General features: G+C 36.6%; 1 protein-coding gene across 2 annotated transcripts in view; it reads left to right on the top strand.

Annotated features, from left to right (window-relative positions):
• Positions 1 to 331: 331 nt before the first annotated feature.
• The window catches only part of LOC129733188 (fatty acid synthase), a 29,679-nt gene continuing 11,907 nt past the window's right edge, over positions 332 to 18,103 (top strand). Inside the window, exons 1-2 of one of the 2 annotated variants that reach the window (XM_055694823.1) lie at positions 332 to 588; positions 5,500 to 6,237. The gene's annotated coding sequence lies outside the window, so the exon portion shown is untranslated. Of the gene's footprint in view, positions 640 to 5,499; positions 6,238 to 18,103 lie in introns of both variants that reach the window. The other variant, XM_055694822.1, reaches the window with a different exon arrangement.

The following is an 18,103-nucleotide window of genomic DNA, read 5'->3' as shown; positions in this document are numbered from 1 at the left end:
CCTCTTCTCTCTGGATATTGGATCCGCTAACCTGCACTGCACGCTTTCGGATACGTTAACCTCAAAGATAAAGAAAGCAAGCAAAATTTGAACATGTTTTTTTTTTGTATAGTATTAAAACATATTGACTTAACTAGGTTAGTTTGCATAGTTTAATAATATCTTTGTCTAAATCTCGAATCAAACTCATTCCAGAGCACTCTGTGGGGTGGATCGATCAGTTGCTGAAATCATAAAATTACTCTCGTTCTCGCAATCGTATATCGTACGATATCCGATTCTCTCAATGAGGGGGGTTCAGTTAGACTTCGCTAGAAATGCGGCATCCATTCTATTAATTGCCCATTTGACCACATATTCTCTACTTGAGGAGACGCGCTTTTTAGTATTTTCCCAAAACCGTTCCAATAGCATTCTGATTGTCCAGCAGACAGAAGATCCCGGTGTGGTTGCGTGTTTTTTCAGTGACTAATTTTCGACTAGCCCAAGTGTAATTTTCGTTCCGATAAGGTTCGTCAATCGGTATTTTAGTGATATACTTGTGTAAATGCAACGGAAGAATACTTCCTGTTACAGTGGACCTAGCAGGTACTGAAATTGATTTTTGCTTTTCAAAAAAATCCTGCTTTCAACCAGTAGGTAGGTACTATGGTTGTAAAACTTGAATAAATCGATATTGTCAAGGGAAATACTTTTTTCGATCTAGTACTTGGTGTATATATAGTTGGCAACCAGTGAACTATGCGAAATCTGGATACTGCATAGACGTTTGTGGGGTATGGTGAACTCCCACTGCCACCCACTCTGGGAGGCACCTGCATTCGGCCGTCGTAGACAAACGTAAATATGTGTGCGTTCGGTAGATTGAAATGGTCAGAAAAATAGTAGCAATATCCCGACCTGGTGAAACCTAATACTGCGTGTCGTTTCCCGTATTATTTTCTCAAGGTCATTATACCGCTTCTCGTTCTAATCTCGAGCGAGATACGATGTTTGAGCCATAAGTCACCGCTGTCGATCAGAAAGGATGTGTCGTTCGGAAGTTGCAGCAGTGTTGTATGTTTATAAACTGTGTACGAAATTTTACATTTTTTAATTTTTTGACAATTACAAGATACAAAATGGTCGGACATATTAGCAATGGTGCAGTTTATTTGTGCAGTTCGTCATCCTACTGTACTCCAGAAGGTATCAAATTGAAAACTGCACTCTTTGTTATACGTTATTATCACATAAGTGCGATTGTAGCGAATGAAAAAAAAAACTCAAAACCTAATATTTACATAAGGGTGTCAACTAATATAAAACGAAAAGATGAAAACTTGCATATGCTTTGCTGTCACCGCTCGTTTGCGTGCACTATTCCTGATGTGAAACAGCAATATTTGATTTGCGAGAACACCAGATCAGAGCTGAACATAAGAACTGTGAAGTACGCTAGACACGATCTTGCCACACCATTCTCAACCTTTTCGTAGTCATTCTACTAGTGTTGTTATCAGCGCGGCTACTTTGTCAGCTGTTTGCCGTTAATTTTTTTTTCATGATCACTTCTGTGGTCAAGCCATGTAAGGCTAAATCAGGCGGTGTGTTGTAGAAATAACGTGAAGATTACTTACGCGCTACGCTCCCAAATGAGTATAAATTACATTAATTATTAATACAAGTTACGTTGCTTTTTGTAGTTGTAACAACTGATAAAAAACAAAATCTCGCATTTCAAACTTTTTGATACACTTTTAAGAAAATTTGTCACTTCTAAAACAACAATCGCCAAACCTAAAGAGCAAAACCACTCAAATGAAAATACTCATTGACCATTTTTAATTTGAGTGGATCTTTGCACACGTATTTAACTTAACCAACTGAGAATTTTTGTCAGTGGAAAATTTGTTAGACTCGGGTGTAATTTTCTAAAAGTGCGTATGTATTTTGGTACAGGCTTTGTTCAACGCATTGTAGCTCAGAAACATTTAGTTAAACAGAAAAAACTGTCTGAGTAAGAGTTGTAGGGAACGGATGCTGCTTTGTAAAATTAACAGAAGGGTCGTATGCAAAGCCACGATGGCAAGGTTGACGTAGAACTACATAAGATTGTTTGTTATATTACTTGTATCGAATATTTTTTTTTTAATTTGGTAAAAAAGAAGAGTTGAGCAGTGCTACCGAATTTTAATATGCATTAAACCGAAACACTTTCCAACAGGTTAAAAAAACATGTCACTTTTGATTCTAGAGCAAAAAAAATTAAATCTTCAATTCATTTGTTTGTCCTAAAAAGGATAGTTTGTTGTTCAATTTGAAATCGGATATGCACCTCTGTGCTACCTCAACAGTTAAAACAAAGGTTAATTTGCGTATAACGAAAGCATCGAAGCATCTGTTTAATAGGATGGGAGAAACCAAATTAATTTAATATCTTGTAAACATTTGATTGAAATAATATTACCAAATCTCAATGAGGCACTCTTTTGACAAAGTGAAAGGCTATTTTCACCAGTACTGTGCCGCTGCACCTACCGCTGACACTGCTCGCATCGATACCGCTACTGGTACCCGCAAATCTTCAATTAAGTATTAAATTTGTCCTCAAAATTTTGTCATTTGTTGTTCAATTTAATATTGATTATGTTGCTGATCGCATCTCTATGCTATCCTCGACAGTGGGAATGAGGCTTTCTTTTGATAGAACGTTCTATGAAATCGTTGTTTAAATCTGTTTTCGTTGTAACTTAACATCAGCACTTTTGAAGTCCTGGATATAGAAATGTAAGACACATTCATTGAGCAGACAATGTGGGCAGCAGGGAAAGCGAAAAATAAGCAATTGGAAATATGATACAGATTTGGAAATATATACCGCATCCCGACGGGACACATTTTTACTATTTTATTAGTGTTGCACAATTATTCCAATATTATTTGTTTGGTAAAAACCAAATTCCAAAAATGCAATATGATGTTTATAATAATATAAAATCATTTTCAAAACCAGGTTTGGGAAATTGAATTTTTTTTATGAAAATACACGTTTTGCCTTTCTCCTTGAAAGGTATAGAAATCACTGAAAAAAACTAAAGATATAAAAGTGCTCCAAAGGGCCAAAGTTAGTTAGTTACCCCTTCAAACATCTACATGCCAAATTCGGTTCCATTTGCTTGGTTTGTTCTTGAGTTGTGCAGAAATTTATGTTTCATTTGTTTGAGAGCCCTCCCTTCCAGAAGAGGAATTTTTTTCGGCATCCAGGAAATTTTTTCGGCATCAAAAACCCCTATATAAAAATTTACACGTCGATCTGTTCGGTAGTTTTCGAGCCTATATGGATCATACAGTCAGACAGACCGGTCTGCATTTTATATGTATAGATTACAACATCAATATTTTAGAACCTAAAGAGTGAATATACATTTATTGGATTGAAGCGTTCATGTAAATCTATTTTTACAAATAAAAAATTGAATGAGATAGGCTGGGTCTGACCGCTAGGTGGATTAATTTAGGTTTTTTTAAATAAAGAAAACATTAAAGTCACTTTTACAATTTTTTTTAAACTACAAAAGATTAGTAAAACATTGATGCTTATCTGCGGTTGAACGGACTGAGCCCCCGTATGAAGTGTAATCTCCACAAAATGCTCATAAGACCGGTTGTTCTCTACGGGCATGAAACGTGGACAATACTCGAGGAGGACCTGCGAGTGCTCGGAGTTTTCGAACGACGAGTACTAAAGACGATCTTTGGCGGCGTGCAGGAGAAGGGAATATGGAGGCGAAGAATGAACCATGACCTCCCGTAACTCTACGGTGAACCCAGTATTTAGAGGGTGGCTGAATCTGGACGGATACGCTGGGCAGGGCATGCTGCAATAATGCCGGACAACTACCCTGCGAAGATGGTGTTTGCCTCGAATCTGGTAGGAAGAAGACGACCAGGGGCGTAGCGAGAAAGATGGGTAGACCAGGTGGAGCTAGATCTGACATAGAGTACACCGTGTCCCAGGGATTAGAGAGCGGCAGCTAATAACCGAGTGAATTGGAGAAATTTTGTAGATCAGGCCATGTCATTATGACGAAATGCCAAATAAATAAATAATGATGCTTATCTGATCATGGAAAAATGACAAACAAAAAATTTGAAAAAGTACTTCCTATGAATCTGACCTTTTCCAACCTTTTCCAACCAATAGGGTTTTCCAGTGGGAAGATCTACAACGGACCAGATATTCACTTTGAGGCAGATTTTTGACAAGTTTCGAGAACACAACTTGCAGACACATCATCTGTTTATAGACTTTAGAGCGGCGTACGATACAGTGAAACGCAATAAGCAAATTATGCTTCCCAACAATATGATTTAAACTGTTACGTGCGACGCTTGTCGGTTCATATAAAGCGTCAGGACAGCGGACGAAATTTCCGGAAGCCTTTGTGACGTTAGATGGTCTGAAGCAAATTCACGGACTCTTGAACTTGCTGTTCAACATAGCTTTAGAAGGTGCAAAACGAAGGGCAGGTGTGCACAGGGCTTATTACGGATTGCGCAGCCAGCTTAGGTCCCGTAGCCTACAGAGCCTGCGAAATTTGCGCGTTATAGGACTCTGATCCTCCCTGTGGCGCTCTACGACAATGAATCGTGGACGCGAAAGGAGGCCGATCGATGAACGCTTGGGGTCTACGAGCGTCGTATCCTGCGATCAATACTTGGTGGAAAACTAGAAAATGGGGTGTGGCGCAGCCGGTGAAACACGGCAAGTTACAGTGGGCTGGTCACGTATCACGGATGGCGGATAAGCGACCGGCAAAGATTATGATTAGCAGAGAACCGGATGGAGGCTGACGACTTCGAGACAGATCTCGCACGCGCTGAATGTGTGTTGTCGACGGGGATGCCGGAACAGCGGGTGTAAGGGGAGACTGGAGACTGGAGCAGCCCGAGACCAAGTTTTGTGGAGGCATATTTTGGTTTCGGCATAGGATCTCAATGATCTGTCGTCATAAAATCAAATTCGTTATTTGAACGAGCTTTTCAAGACAAAATGCAAACGGATCCGGATATCCGATTCTTCGAAAAATATTCGTTTACCGGATCACGTTTATATTTTGGTTAAAAATCCTAGCACTATAGGATAGTGTAATACTTGGCCTACAACAGCAAAAACTATGTTTCGATTTCACACCATTTCATAACTTTCTCTGGACGTTTTGATACAATTCATAATACATAGATTTTTAAGTTTCATTTAATAGTGTTTTAAATGTTTGATGAAAATTTTGACAGTAAATAAGATGAAGCTTGATAATCTGTCGTGCTATGTACTATGTTACACTATTTTTTTGTCTTTTTAAGTAAAGTTCACAGATTGTTTCAGATTGAAAGTTTACTCACAGTTGTAAACGAACAAATCTGATTCGATCGATTGATCCACCGATGAATTAAGCAAAAGTTCGTCAACGTCAAATATAGATATTAAATTCTTTTTTTTTGCTTTTCTATTTTCAGCAATACATATTAGAATTTTCGTTGAAAGCCAACGGAAAATACACGCGCCGCCTGACTGGTGAGCGAAACGCATTGCATCCTCAGCATCCATCTATCACGCAACAGAGCGAATTTGCACGTCAGCGTTGTGTGAGTGCATGAGAGGAAATTAGCACTCGCGCGAGAAAATCTACAGGAGCGATATTTTCGCCTCGATTGCGCGAGCAGAAGTAAATAAGTACGAGTTAGTTCAATCACAGCAGTTCAGTTTGAAGCCGAGCTTCAACGTGTTTGCAGCGTTTTCTTTCAACGGAAGTTGTGTCTCGCCTTGTGTTTTGGAAGGATAATTCTCCATCCGCCACCGTGAGGCTGGCCCAAGTGTGAATAGTGCGGTAATTTATCCTACCGGGGGGAAAACGACAGGAAAATAGTGGAAGTAATCAATAAATCACAATCAACCTGATTGCGGTACAAGTTGTGGAAAAACTTGTGTTTTTCATAGATCGCACACACTATCTGAACGGTTGGTGTGATCGTAAGCAGTGAAAGATCGCGCGGTGTTTTGAGGTGCACGAGAGAGAGGAGTGAAAATCCTTTTGGCGATTGCGAACTGCAACCTAGCCACTACTTGCTGTCTGTTCTATCTTGCGCTTAGTTCAGTTCAGAACGTGCTGCTGAGAAGGTGTGATCCAGTGGAAAAAGTTTAAGACCGCTTAGCTTAAATCGATCTTCCTTTGGCAGTTGTGTACTAATTGAACGGTAAGCTAAATGAATATTTTTTTTTGTGTTTTATACATAAGTGCAAAATTGAGTGTTCAGTTTGATATTTTGTTTGAAGTTTGGAAATTGAGAAAAGAAAAAGTTATAGTCTTTTGAAACGCAGTGAGCAATAAATTGAGTGAATATGAGTACCTAATGAATGTGGACTAGAATGAAACTATGTTCACCACCAATTATAACTTTTTTTAGCACACATTAAAACTTTCAGTTAATTTTTTTATTGCATTTTAATCTGAATAACTGTAGTTTGAATAAATTTTCTCTTTAACATAGTTTCAGTTCCAAGCGAGTGAAAATTGAAGCAAATGAAAAAGCAAAAATTTAAGTTAGCAGGAAACAGTCGTGCAAACTCGGTTGCGGAACACACAGGAATGTCACAACATGCATTTGAAGAATAATTTACGAGTTTTAAATGGGGACGAAGTGAAAATTGACATCCTTCGATTTCTCTGGGTCGATTTTGGTTGCAATTACAAACACGGTGAATTTTTTGCAATTTGCTTGCTTTACGCACGCGAAAAAAATAACATTTTGTATGACATTTTAAGGTAAATTCTAACAGTAAATCAAATGATTGAGGAGAAACATATTTCTAACAAGTTTTCAGAACATTATTTGGTCTGCTGGAATGAAGATATTCTGTCGAAATGTGTCACATATAATATCCTTTCATTAGCATCATACAAATCTTATCTAATCATACACGAATCATACACGAATAAATTGGTGTAGAAAAATGAAAATCAGTTACATTTTGGCACGCTTATTGGAGTCCAAATCCTTAAATAAAACGTTTCATGTGATCATAAAACGATAGAGCCAAGCATCCGTTGTTATATTCTCCACGCTTTAAAACTTGATTTTGCTGTCGCTGCATTATAGCTGTTAAAACATAGATATCAGAATGATTCGATTGATGTTCGTGGTTCAGCCAGCGAATAACGCATTCATGTTTCGCTATCCGTTTTCTTTCGTTTGATCCATGAGTAAATAGTTTTACATTTCTATTGCATGATAAATTATATCTATGCTTTCGAGTTTTTATTAAAAATTTCCTACCATCGACTTGCTGGCTAATCGAAATTATGGAATACAATCACTTATCTATCTACATACAAAGTGTGTTTTTTTATGATTTACAAATTTGCTTTTCGCATGGAAACAGCTGATATTTGTGCACCACTCGCACTTGCGCTTCTCTGAACAGCACTTATCAACCTGTAAGCAAACGCGGTTTGTTCCTCGAATGCCAGGAGTCTTTCCTCGCCTCTGTCTCCCCCGGTCGGGTCGCGTGGCGTGATGTTTCCTGTCGGTGTTCTAATCGGCGGACTTGTCTTTATTGAAAGCAAACGAGAGAAGATGATTTGTTTTTATCAGCCTACCAGTTTCAAGGCCTGTGGTGTCGTTTTCTATTGGTTCCTAATCGTGGTTTGATTTCTTTCGGAACTATACTCATTCGATTCAGTTCAGAACATTGCTGCATACACTGGAGATTGTTTTGAGTATCTAATTCACTGCACTTGACAACCCGCTAGGTCACAGCTGCAAAACAATATAAAATCCCCGCTTTAAAAGTTTTGTTCGAGTGTATATATGAAGATAATTTGTCACGCAACGTTGCAAATTTAAGTCTACCTTATTTATACCTTACCATATGGTATTAGTGAAAGGTGTGTATGCTGGGCTTGGAAACGCAACGCATTACTCTTCGGGTAGAACACGTGTTGCATGCATGTTTCTTCAAACGATTCCAGATTTATTAGCCTCCAGATTCCCTGTCGTTTCAATACATGTTACTAGCGCGCAAACATACATATACACAAGAGTCTTCCAGTGCAACAATTATATCGTTCATGTTTCAACGAATCTCACAAATTAATTCAAACATAAAAAAGAACACAGTTCGCCATTGAGTAGATGTGCAAGATACCAGCAGATCGGCTAAATTTGCGGTTTGTTTTGGAATGGGTGTTGTGATGAAAAATCCTAATTTTCTGATATTTTTTCCTCATTAAAGGGCTGTTACAAGAAGATTCCTTCTCCAACGCGTAACGGTCAACCGATTTGTCTCGCTGAATGCCAAAGCCTACAATAGGTTCATCTACCGCACGCCTCTGTTGGCGCAGGATGATTCAGTGAAAATATGTATTGCAAAATACAAACTGGGGTACAGTGAACCACCGTACGCGGCCGTCACCATCATGATTGGAGGGTTATCCGTTGGATGGTAGTCTGCCAGTTTTATTTTGCACGGAGCGTCTCGCGAATGCTTCATTCATTTCTTCTGTTTTCGTTTGCCCAGCCAGCCACCGAACGAGGGCAGCTGGACAGGAGCGGCTGTCAGGGAACTCGCCGTTTTGAAAGTAGTTGTGTACTCGAAAGACATCACCTGATTTTTTTGCTCTATTGTATTAGTTGTTGCCTCGATGATCAGCGGTGCGCTAGATTATCGCATGTTTATATACTTGTGGATGTGGATATTCGCAGTTTTTTTGTTAACTATTTGGCTAACAGCAAGTTCACTTGTTCGGATGAGCAAGTTCAAACAGATAAATACCGTTCTGGCAGTACGCGGATTGCTCTGCCAAAATGACGTAAATATACGTAAGCATTCGATACACTGAGTTTTTGTTTATCTGCTAATGTTTGAGGAACCATGAATTGACACTTTTCACGATCCCCGCACGTCGTCTGTAATGCTTTTTAATTTGGCAAATGTTACATCGCGTCCAACTTGCAGAAAAAACAATACACTGAAATGTTTCGGTAAATATCGTACGTACCAGATTCAAAACATCAAACGACAGTTCCAATTTGATTATCTCGCTGACTCCAAAATTCATCTAATTTCTCTATCCGAAGTCTAGTTTTTGAGATTTTCCAACGAATCTTTTTCAAATTTTGCATAAAAAAGGAATATTCAAATGTTATATTTATTTTTCAAGATACAACATTTTATAACCGATACTTATATTGTGGGCTGAAAAAAAGGGTTAAACACATTCCGAGTGAGAAAATGGGAGAAGATATATAATGATTTCAATCATTATATTAATCTAAAATTTGTTAGTTTGTGAAACCTTCAATAACACTGTTACAACAGTTTTAATTCAATTACAACAAAAATAATTAAAAATACATGTAAAACATGTGTTTAACATCATACATCTCTACATTCAAGATGAGATCTGGAACTTTGCATCAATCGAAACAACACGTGGAAGTACGGAAACAATAACGAATATAAAAGAAACCCGCTGTACCTTATACCTAATTGACTTTTTCTACTATACGTCTCACATAAGGGAGCAGCTGTGAGAAATTGTGAATTCGACCTTCCAACAGCATGAATTAGACGGATCATTCGCAAAGTTCAGTGACCTCACGTGCAATTTTCTTTTTTTTTCGCCATAGGTACCTATATTTGTGTTTTCCTTTTCGCAGTCACCTCCGATGGTTTGGATTTTATGGATCAGGCCAGCACTACTACATAATTCATCTGGGGCAGAGTGGTTGTGCGAAAACTTCTCTTGTAATAACAAAAAATACTCGGATGAAAATGGCTAGTTTGCTTCGAGGTCTATCACAGAAAGTAGAATAAAACAATATTTTGCAAACATTGAACTATTGATCTGAATTGCTCTGCTGAAAAACTTCGTAATAAAATACCCCCAACACCAGCATAAAAATTTGGGGTTGTACAGTGATGGTCAAAAAAAAAATTACAACTATTTTTGTCTTAAAATTTTAAAAAGATTTCGTCTAAAAATAATGCGGTTTTTTAATTCAAAATTTATTAAAATTTTAATATGTTTGATAAGGTATTGAAATTTTACGAAACACAATTCTATTGCAAGCAAAACTTATTTCAAGTTTTCACCCGTTCATGTTTGATGGCCTTCGTTTCTTATCACTACTTGAACTCTTCTATAGTCATTGATTCAGCAATGCTATACAGTATATAAAACGCCATGGCTTACGACGGGGGTTTCAAATTTATTATTTTGATTTGTTGATGTGTGACAGGTTTTGGACGCCTAAGGGCTCAAATTCAACTCACCAGAAATCACTAGGTGAAATCGGCCGAATTTCATTAGACCAACGATGTTTTTTATCGTGGCAGTACTTCGAAACGTGCTTACACAAATATAATAATATATTATTATGAGCTCCTTACTTGTTGACAACCATTTGTGTTAGTCTTATTGTTTTGTACGCCGCTGTAGCTACGGTTGTGATACTAGAGCGAGATGTAAGTTGGCGAATATCTGCCGACAAAACACATTACTTAATCTCTGCGCTGTGCTGATGTAATTTTTGTTGATTTCGATTTCTTTTCGCGAGTGAACGATGCCAAACATCAAAACACTGAACGCGAAGACAGAGACGCATTTTTTCCACTCGGTCAGTTACGCTTGGGACGTTGCACAGTGTCCATATTCTGGAACCAAAAATGGAAATTGGTTGCTAAATTTAGACTACTACATACGCTAGGTTATTAGAGGTTTAGTTGAAAAAACTCCTCTTCCAGCAAAAAAAGATCTCGTAAAAATGTGTTTGAAATATAAATCAATCTAGGTGTGAATCAATAAAACCACAGAAATACTTTGATGGAAAGTTACAGGATTAAGTTGGCAGAGCAGAAACGTTGAGAAATAAAACATATTCATATTAACATATTAAGAGCAGAATCGCGCCAAATGACCTATGGTCGTTTGCCCAATCGTCTTGTTGTCAAAAAATGAATTGTATAATATTGATCATACATTTCAATTAACTTATGGTTTTTGTTTGAGAACCACGGATTAAGAAAACCGTTTATTTTCATAAATATTAAAAAATTTTCGAACTAAATTCAAAATAACTCGCAAACCGATGCATTTTGAATTCCAACTACCAAGAGTTTTTTTTTAAATGACTGTCTCAATCTTCTAAAATCTCTATTCTGGTCTTTTTCTTAAAGTTGCGTAATAACTTCAAGTTTCTTTAAACGAAAATTGAAAAAAGATTATTAAATTGAAATTTAGTTTTATTTTCATTTTTTTTTAAGTCTAGAATATTTTTTTTCACAGTGTATATTTTTTATGAGGCATCATTAATTTCCTACACTGAGAGAAATACACTTAAGAATTTCATAAGATACAACTTATGAACATGCATAATTTTGATTTCATAAGACACTTATGCATTACATATCAGGCTTATAAATTTCATAAGTATATTTTAGGATTTTCATATGAACGTTATGTGCATCCCATATGACTATTCCATAGTCATATCTTATAAAATCTGCAAAATGGCAGACCAGAATTGTTGATTTTATTGTTAGTGCACCGTCAGATAAGTGTTTGAAGTGTTTGGATAAAGCTAAGCTAAAATTTGCACAGCTGGTGTCAGCTGGTGAAAATTGGAGCAAAAAACTGTAAGTACCTCTCTACAAATCCTACCATTACATCATGTCATCTATGTTTATTCTAGCAACTAATAAATCTTGTGATCATCGAAGAAGACAACGCGGGCGACACTCGGCAACAGGAATTAAAGGCGAACTTGTTTCTCGAAATTCAAAATCTCGAAATATTACCTGACATTTACTTGTACTTTTAATCATATATTTGCGAGTAAAAAATAAGTAAAAACTAGAGTAAAAAAGTTTTTTTAACAAAACATGTTAACATTCCCTAGTATTATGAATTTCATGGCAGCAATTATGAGCTTTATAACATTAAACTAATGATATTCATATCAATCTCTTCATGGAATTCACATTGAACAGCTATGATTTCGATATGTCTGTTCCTAAAACATGCATACATACGACCAATAAATTTTATAAGTATGACTTACGAAAATCGTTAGTAGTCGAGAATAAAATTTCCCCTCCAATTCATAAGACAAACTTATAACTTCTATAAGGGATCCTTGTGGCGCAAAATCATAAGGGGTTCTTCTGGAACTCAATATTTATTTTCGCTGGGTGTACAACTTATTCTCAGACAGTTTTTCTATACAACCAAAGGTTTCTGAGCTACAATGCTTTGAATAAAACCTATGCCAAAACGCATACGCCCTTCTAGAAAATAACTCATGGGTTTAAAAAATCTCTCCATCTGTGAAAAATGCTCAATTTGATAAGCCAAATACGTGTGCAAAGTTTCATCCAAATAAAAAATGTTCGATTAAATTTTTGCGTATCTCCAGGTCATTTGAGATGATTTTGCTCTTAAATCTTATTTAAATACTATTATTTAAAATGCCTTCAATAAGAAAAAAACTATTGGAAACCAGTTGAACATTCCCGGTGATGCTCGGGATTAAAAGTTTCTAAATTCATTCATTATCACAACTCACTTCAGAAATATTACATCACATTCCACTTCTTATACTTTCATTATTATTACATCAATATTCTAAGAACACACCGAGCGGAAATACCGATATTGGATTAATGTCACGATTTTGGGCTATTTTACAGAAACTGAAATTTTCCACACATGTCTTTCCTTAACATCAGTGAACATTTTAATGTAGAAAAAACACATGTCTTCGCCTCTAATTTTGAGTTATAGGTAAAACAAACAAAAGAAGTCACGTTTTTTAATGTTTCACGTTGTTTTGTGAATTATTTCATAATTTTTAGCACTGAAACACCTTCACTTTTTCACAAATATATTCCTTCGACATCTACGAACATTTCCATGTAAAAGAACCTACATAATGATGAATTCTCTCCCAGCTGGTCTCGCGGTACGATGCTGGCCTTACAAGCCAGTCGTCGTAGGTTCGAGTCTCGGCTCGGGACAGACTGTTAGTGTCAGTAGCGCTAGCCCCGCAATTGTCCTGTACACTTAACAGTTGGCTGCGAAGTCTGCGTATAATAAACAGAATGTCGAGTTCCGATACGGAATGTAGCACCGAGCCTTTGCTTTATGATGATGAATACTGTACACCTCAGAAACGGAGTGAATAATACCAATAACGTCAACTGCGTTACGGAATTCCATTTTCATATATAATTATAGATGAAGATCCCAAAGTCTACAGGATGCGGCGGAAAACAAATGCGAAAATGTATGGTGTTTGTTTCAAATATTATTTAAAGTACTTTCAGGCCATAATATCAACGATCAATATCTGTATAAGGTCCTTCCAACAAATTTACTCGATACGTCCTCCATTTTTAGCAATGACATCCTTGAAACGACGCCGAACGAGGTTCTCCGACATCGACCGCCATGTGTGCGCTATGTTAGACTTTAGGGTATTCACACTACACACTTATTCTCGTTTTAATTGTTCAGTAATTTTTATTCAGTTCAGTAAATTTGAAAAAATACTGATCATTTTGTGATTTTCTCAAAAATAACTGATGTCGGTTGAAGTTTTTACCGAATTACCGTTATGCAAAAGGCACTTGACGAGCTCAGCAAAAAACATTACTGACCTTTTCTGTAAACTAAAGTATGTTCTGCACTTTCATAAAGTTCAGTAAATATTTGACGATCTGTCAGCATCTACCTAGGTGTTGCCTAAAACTCTTCAATTGTTTAACTGAACTTTTGTTGTTTTTTACTATACTGTTCGGCAACTTTTCTGCATCTGTCAAAACGAAACATCAAATGTCCGCCATTTTCAAATATTCAAAGAGTTCCGAAGCTGAGTTTTTGAAGTGTTTCGCGTGTGATTTTCAAAAAAAAAATTGAATGGATATCTTACTTTCAAATCTACAAGAAAACGCCGTGGAGGTACACGATCTATTCAGTCAGCATATGGAAATTTTTCCACCACAGAAGAGCAGTTTACTAGAAACCTGCAATAAAAAGCCTGTATTCATCATAACATTAAGCAGGTATTAGACGAAGCAAATATTTGCTATTTTTGGTACGATTTTTATTTGCACAAAATTAAATCTGTATTGAAAAACAGCACATATTTGCTTCGTCTAATACCTGCTTTAAGCGTATCAAGTTTTTACTCGAATGTGCTGGGAACACCAGTATAATCGATCTAAACAATCCGAAATTCGTTTATAAAATTATTCAACAGTTGCAATAGCAACTTTCACAATGGTTCATATTTCTCTCGTAACCATGAAAAAACTTTACGTTTACAAAATGCTCGGTAATTTGTGACGAATCGTCAGCTTTGTAAATTTACAGAACGCTCGGTAACTCGTGACGAATAGTCAGCTTTGTAAATACCGACTCATGCAGCAATTTTTGATGAACGCTTCGTAAATTTTTACTGAGCTATCTTCTATGTTTGACGTTTCAGCGAGAATGAAAAATTACTGAGCACTCGTCAAGCAAATAAATTGCTGATGGCTCAGCTGTTGAGAACTCGTTAAAAAGATTGCTGAGTTCAGTAAAAGAAACTAAGTGTGTAGGGTAAGATGTTTTGCAGAGCCATCCTATAGAGACTTTATGATGCGATAAACTGAGGCCAAATGGCATCCAACGACCTCGACAATCTTTTTCGGCGTCTCTTGGGCGAACAGTATACTCGTAATCACTTCTTTGGGGTACATTTTCATTTATTTGCAATAAACCGATCTCGATGTTCTGTTGCAGCATTCAAAAGTAAATTTAAACAAATATCCAACAAAACAGGTCATTAGTTTTTTTTAAAGGAGGGGGCCTCCCCAGCTGGTCTCGAGGTACGATGCTGGCCTAACAAGCCAGTTGTCGTAGGTTCGAGTCTCGGCACGGGAGAGACTGTTAGTGTCAGTAGGACCGTAGCGCTAGCCCCGCAATTGTCCTGTACACTCAACAGTTGGCTGCGAAGTCTGTGTATAGTAAACAGAGTAAACAGAAGGTCAAGTGCTTTGCTTTTGGGGGGGGGGGGGTTGTTAGTAGCTTAAGTATTTATGATAAGGCTGATACAAATGTCCAAGGTTATCAAAATTTTAGCAAAGGGGGTGGCAAAAAATAAATAACACCGAGACGAAAAAAAAGAAATTTCTTTGATCAAAGTTTGTATGCAAGTTATGACGTTTGTAACTTGCACTCAAATAAAAGTTGAAAAATAACACTTTATTATTATTATTATTTATTTCGCTTGCCTTTTGACGACACTCTCGCTGTCACTGGACTTGTTTGTTGCTAAATTAAGTATTTATGCTTTCGGAAAACCAATAAAATGAACAAAACGGTTTGTGCTTTTTTTTCTTCCCCTTCCAATATTCAAAATTTTTGAAGGGGGGGGTGACATAAAATGAAAATAAAATTTGTAACGGCCTAAATATTAGTAAATAATGAGTATGTGTTTCCAATCACAAATGGTGACTTCTCAACACTGTTAGAAAAATTGTATTTAATTGTTAAGATTTGTTCGCTTTTGCAGTTAGGACTTATCATTCGTACACCCAACGCAAACGGGGAACATTTTATTACTTTGGGGCAATTTTTTATTACTTATTGTGTCTTATGACTGCGCATTATACACAAATAGTAATAACCGAAAAGTAACAAAAATTATGACGGGCACAGGCTTGTATGTGTTTCTGCAGGAGAACATACAGCCAAGCACCGCAGTGCATGTGTTAGCAAGACTTCACTCGCTGCATTTGTATTGATGCAACGATCAGATTCATTTTTGCTCCCTTCATCCACACATAATGAGAATCTCACCCGTCAACCTCAAATGTCTAATTAGAAACACTTTCGTTTCGTCCCCCAGTGTTTACATGAACTGAAAATATGTTATACTGTCTGAACAGAGTTGCCGAAATTGCGAATATTGTTCTGGATGGGCACGAGTTTTGTATTTTCAAACAGGTGCAAATGAGTTTCCATGAACCAATGAGTATGTGTTTTGGATAGCTTGCAAGAAAGCGAATGTTTTTGTTTTTCTCTAACGCAGTTTACAGATCGTGATTTCATTTCAAGACGCATTTCAAGTCTTTGAAATCATCAACGTTTGCATACTCTATGACGGGGAAAATGCTGCTTGGCAGCTCTTGTCATATTCTTCCTCTACTCCGTATGCATACAACGAGCGAACTAATACACGCTCACCGGATGAATTGGAGATTGAAGAAACTTGTTACATGTGCAACATATGCGACGGTGTGTGATTTTTTTTTACTTGAGATGGAAAGGGAGCAGTTTTTGACAGAAAAAATCTTGCATGTGGTTGAAACGACCATTATTAGATAGTCGTACTCCCATAATACGTGCTAAATATATGACAGTATGTGTTGTTACTTGACTGGGGAAGAATTTTATTGCCTTTTTAGTAATAGGTTTGTTACCGAAAAGGCAATTTTGCGCTATTGCTTCTAAGGTAATAAGGAAAAGTTTGGCGTGTAGGGATTTAAACTTACTTGTCAAAAAGGGGAAGTAAACTTACAACTAACTTAATTGCTAACAGGTCATTACTAACTAACTAACTTAGTACTAACGTTTGAACATTTTTGCATTTTTTTCCATCGCATACTGTATTCGCATACTGCAAATCCATGCAGAATAACGAACCAGTTAACAACGACCATCTATATTTTGGATAAAACTGTTCATATGCTTTCAGTTGTGAAGATTTTTGACAAAAGGAATAATGTTTAGAATTAACTTTCTAAAAATTCTTACACGATACTTTTGTTGTGGTTTTAAGCTTCATTCGCAATTACTTAGTTTGATCTTGGAGGCGTTTTAGACAATTCTGAGCTCAATTTTGGGTTTATGTAGATAGAAATCATTTCTAAGTATTAGACAATTTTGGCTATTTTAAGTTCTATCTTTTATCATCCTTTTTTCATCTTAAATAGCATATAAAAATCAGTGAGTTTGGGTTCATTTTAGATTGTTTAATGCTTTTCCTGGTATTTCACGTTTCTGAGCGTAAATGGATGTTTATTTCCAGGTTGTCATTTTATGGCTTTTACAAACGTCTTTCGACGATTCCTAATTAAATTTGGGCTATTTTGACGTGAGACTACGTCTTTGTTTACTATACTGGGATGCATTCTGTAAAATTGGGAATGAAACTGGCAAATGTTGCGTCAGATTTCAAACGTTAATAACAGCATAACCACATTATGGATAACAATAGATAAAATGTATAACAATTTTGTAATATGATAGTTATGACTCTAATTTTATTGCTAAGCGGTAAAATTGATAAAAAGTTTCAATGACAAATTTACGCGAATAATGTTTGGATTGGTTACATGCGAGCATTCCTAGCACAGACGACGCGAATGGACACCATCCGTTCCGTGATATTCTCTGTTTCAATATCGAAATAAAAATTGACAGAGTCTCCCCGACCCAATAGGTCAATTTATTTTTGCTTTCATGACCATAGACTAATATGATGTCTCGAAGGTAAAAGTTTCCCGAAAAGTTTGAAACAATCCTCATTCTTGAACAATTTCTAAACCTGCTTTTGATTTAATCAGAGTTAAATAAGACAAAACCATTCATTATGGTAACGTAAGTATTATTGGATTTGGTTTTTAAGGATATAGAGTTAATTCTGACTTTAACGCATTACGAAAAATTCTTTGTGCTTCTTCAACAAGCACTGCAAGCATGCTTGTGCCTTGTCAAATACATGTTGTTTGCACACAAAAATACCACAGGCATAATATCGTCAGATATAAATATTATTCTTTCGAGTGTTGTTGAATATATTTCAAAAATTGATTTCCAGGGGAGGCTGAAAATAAAAATACATACAGTCGCTGAGCAAAAACACATTGATTCTGTCTGTAGACTCTGTATATTTTGTAACAAAGAATCCCCTAATTACAGTGTTTAGTCCCACGTCACCATTTCACACAACCCTATTCGCTATTATTCGCTTACTTCAACTTCTCAAAGCGTTTTCGGTAATTTTGAGATTA

The sequence above is a fragment of the Wyeomyia smithii genome, chromosome 3 (genome assembly GCF_029784165.1).
Source record: "Wyeomyia smithii strain HCP4-BCI-WySm-NY-G18 chromosome 3, ASM2978416v1, whole genome shotgun sequence".
NCBI lineage: Eukaryota > Metazoa > Arthropoda > Insecta > Diptera > Culicidae > Wyeomyia > Wyeomyia smithii.
This window is presented reverse-complemented; position numbering and strand designations above follow the sequence as displayed.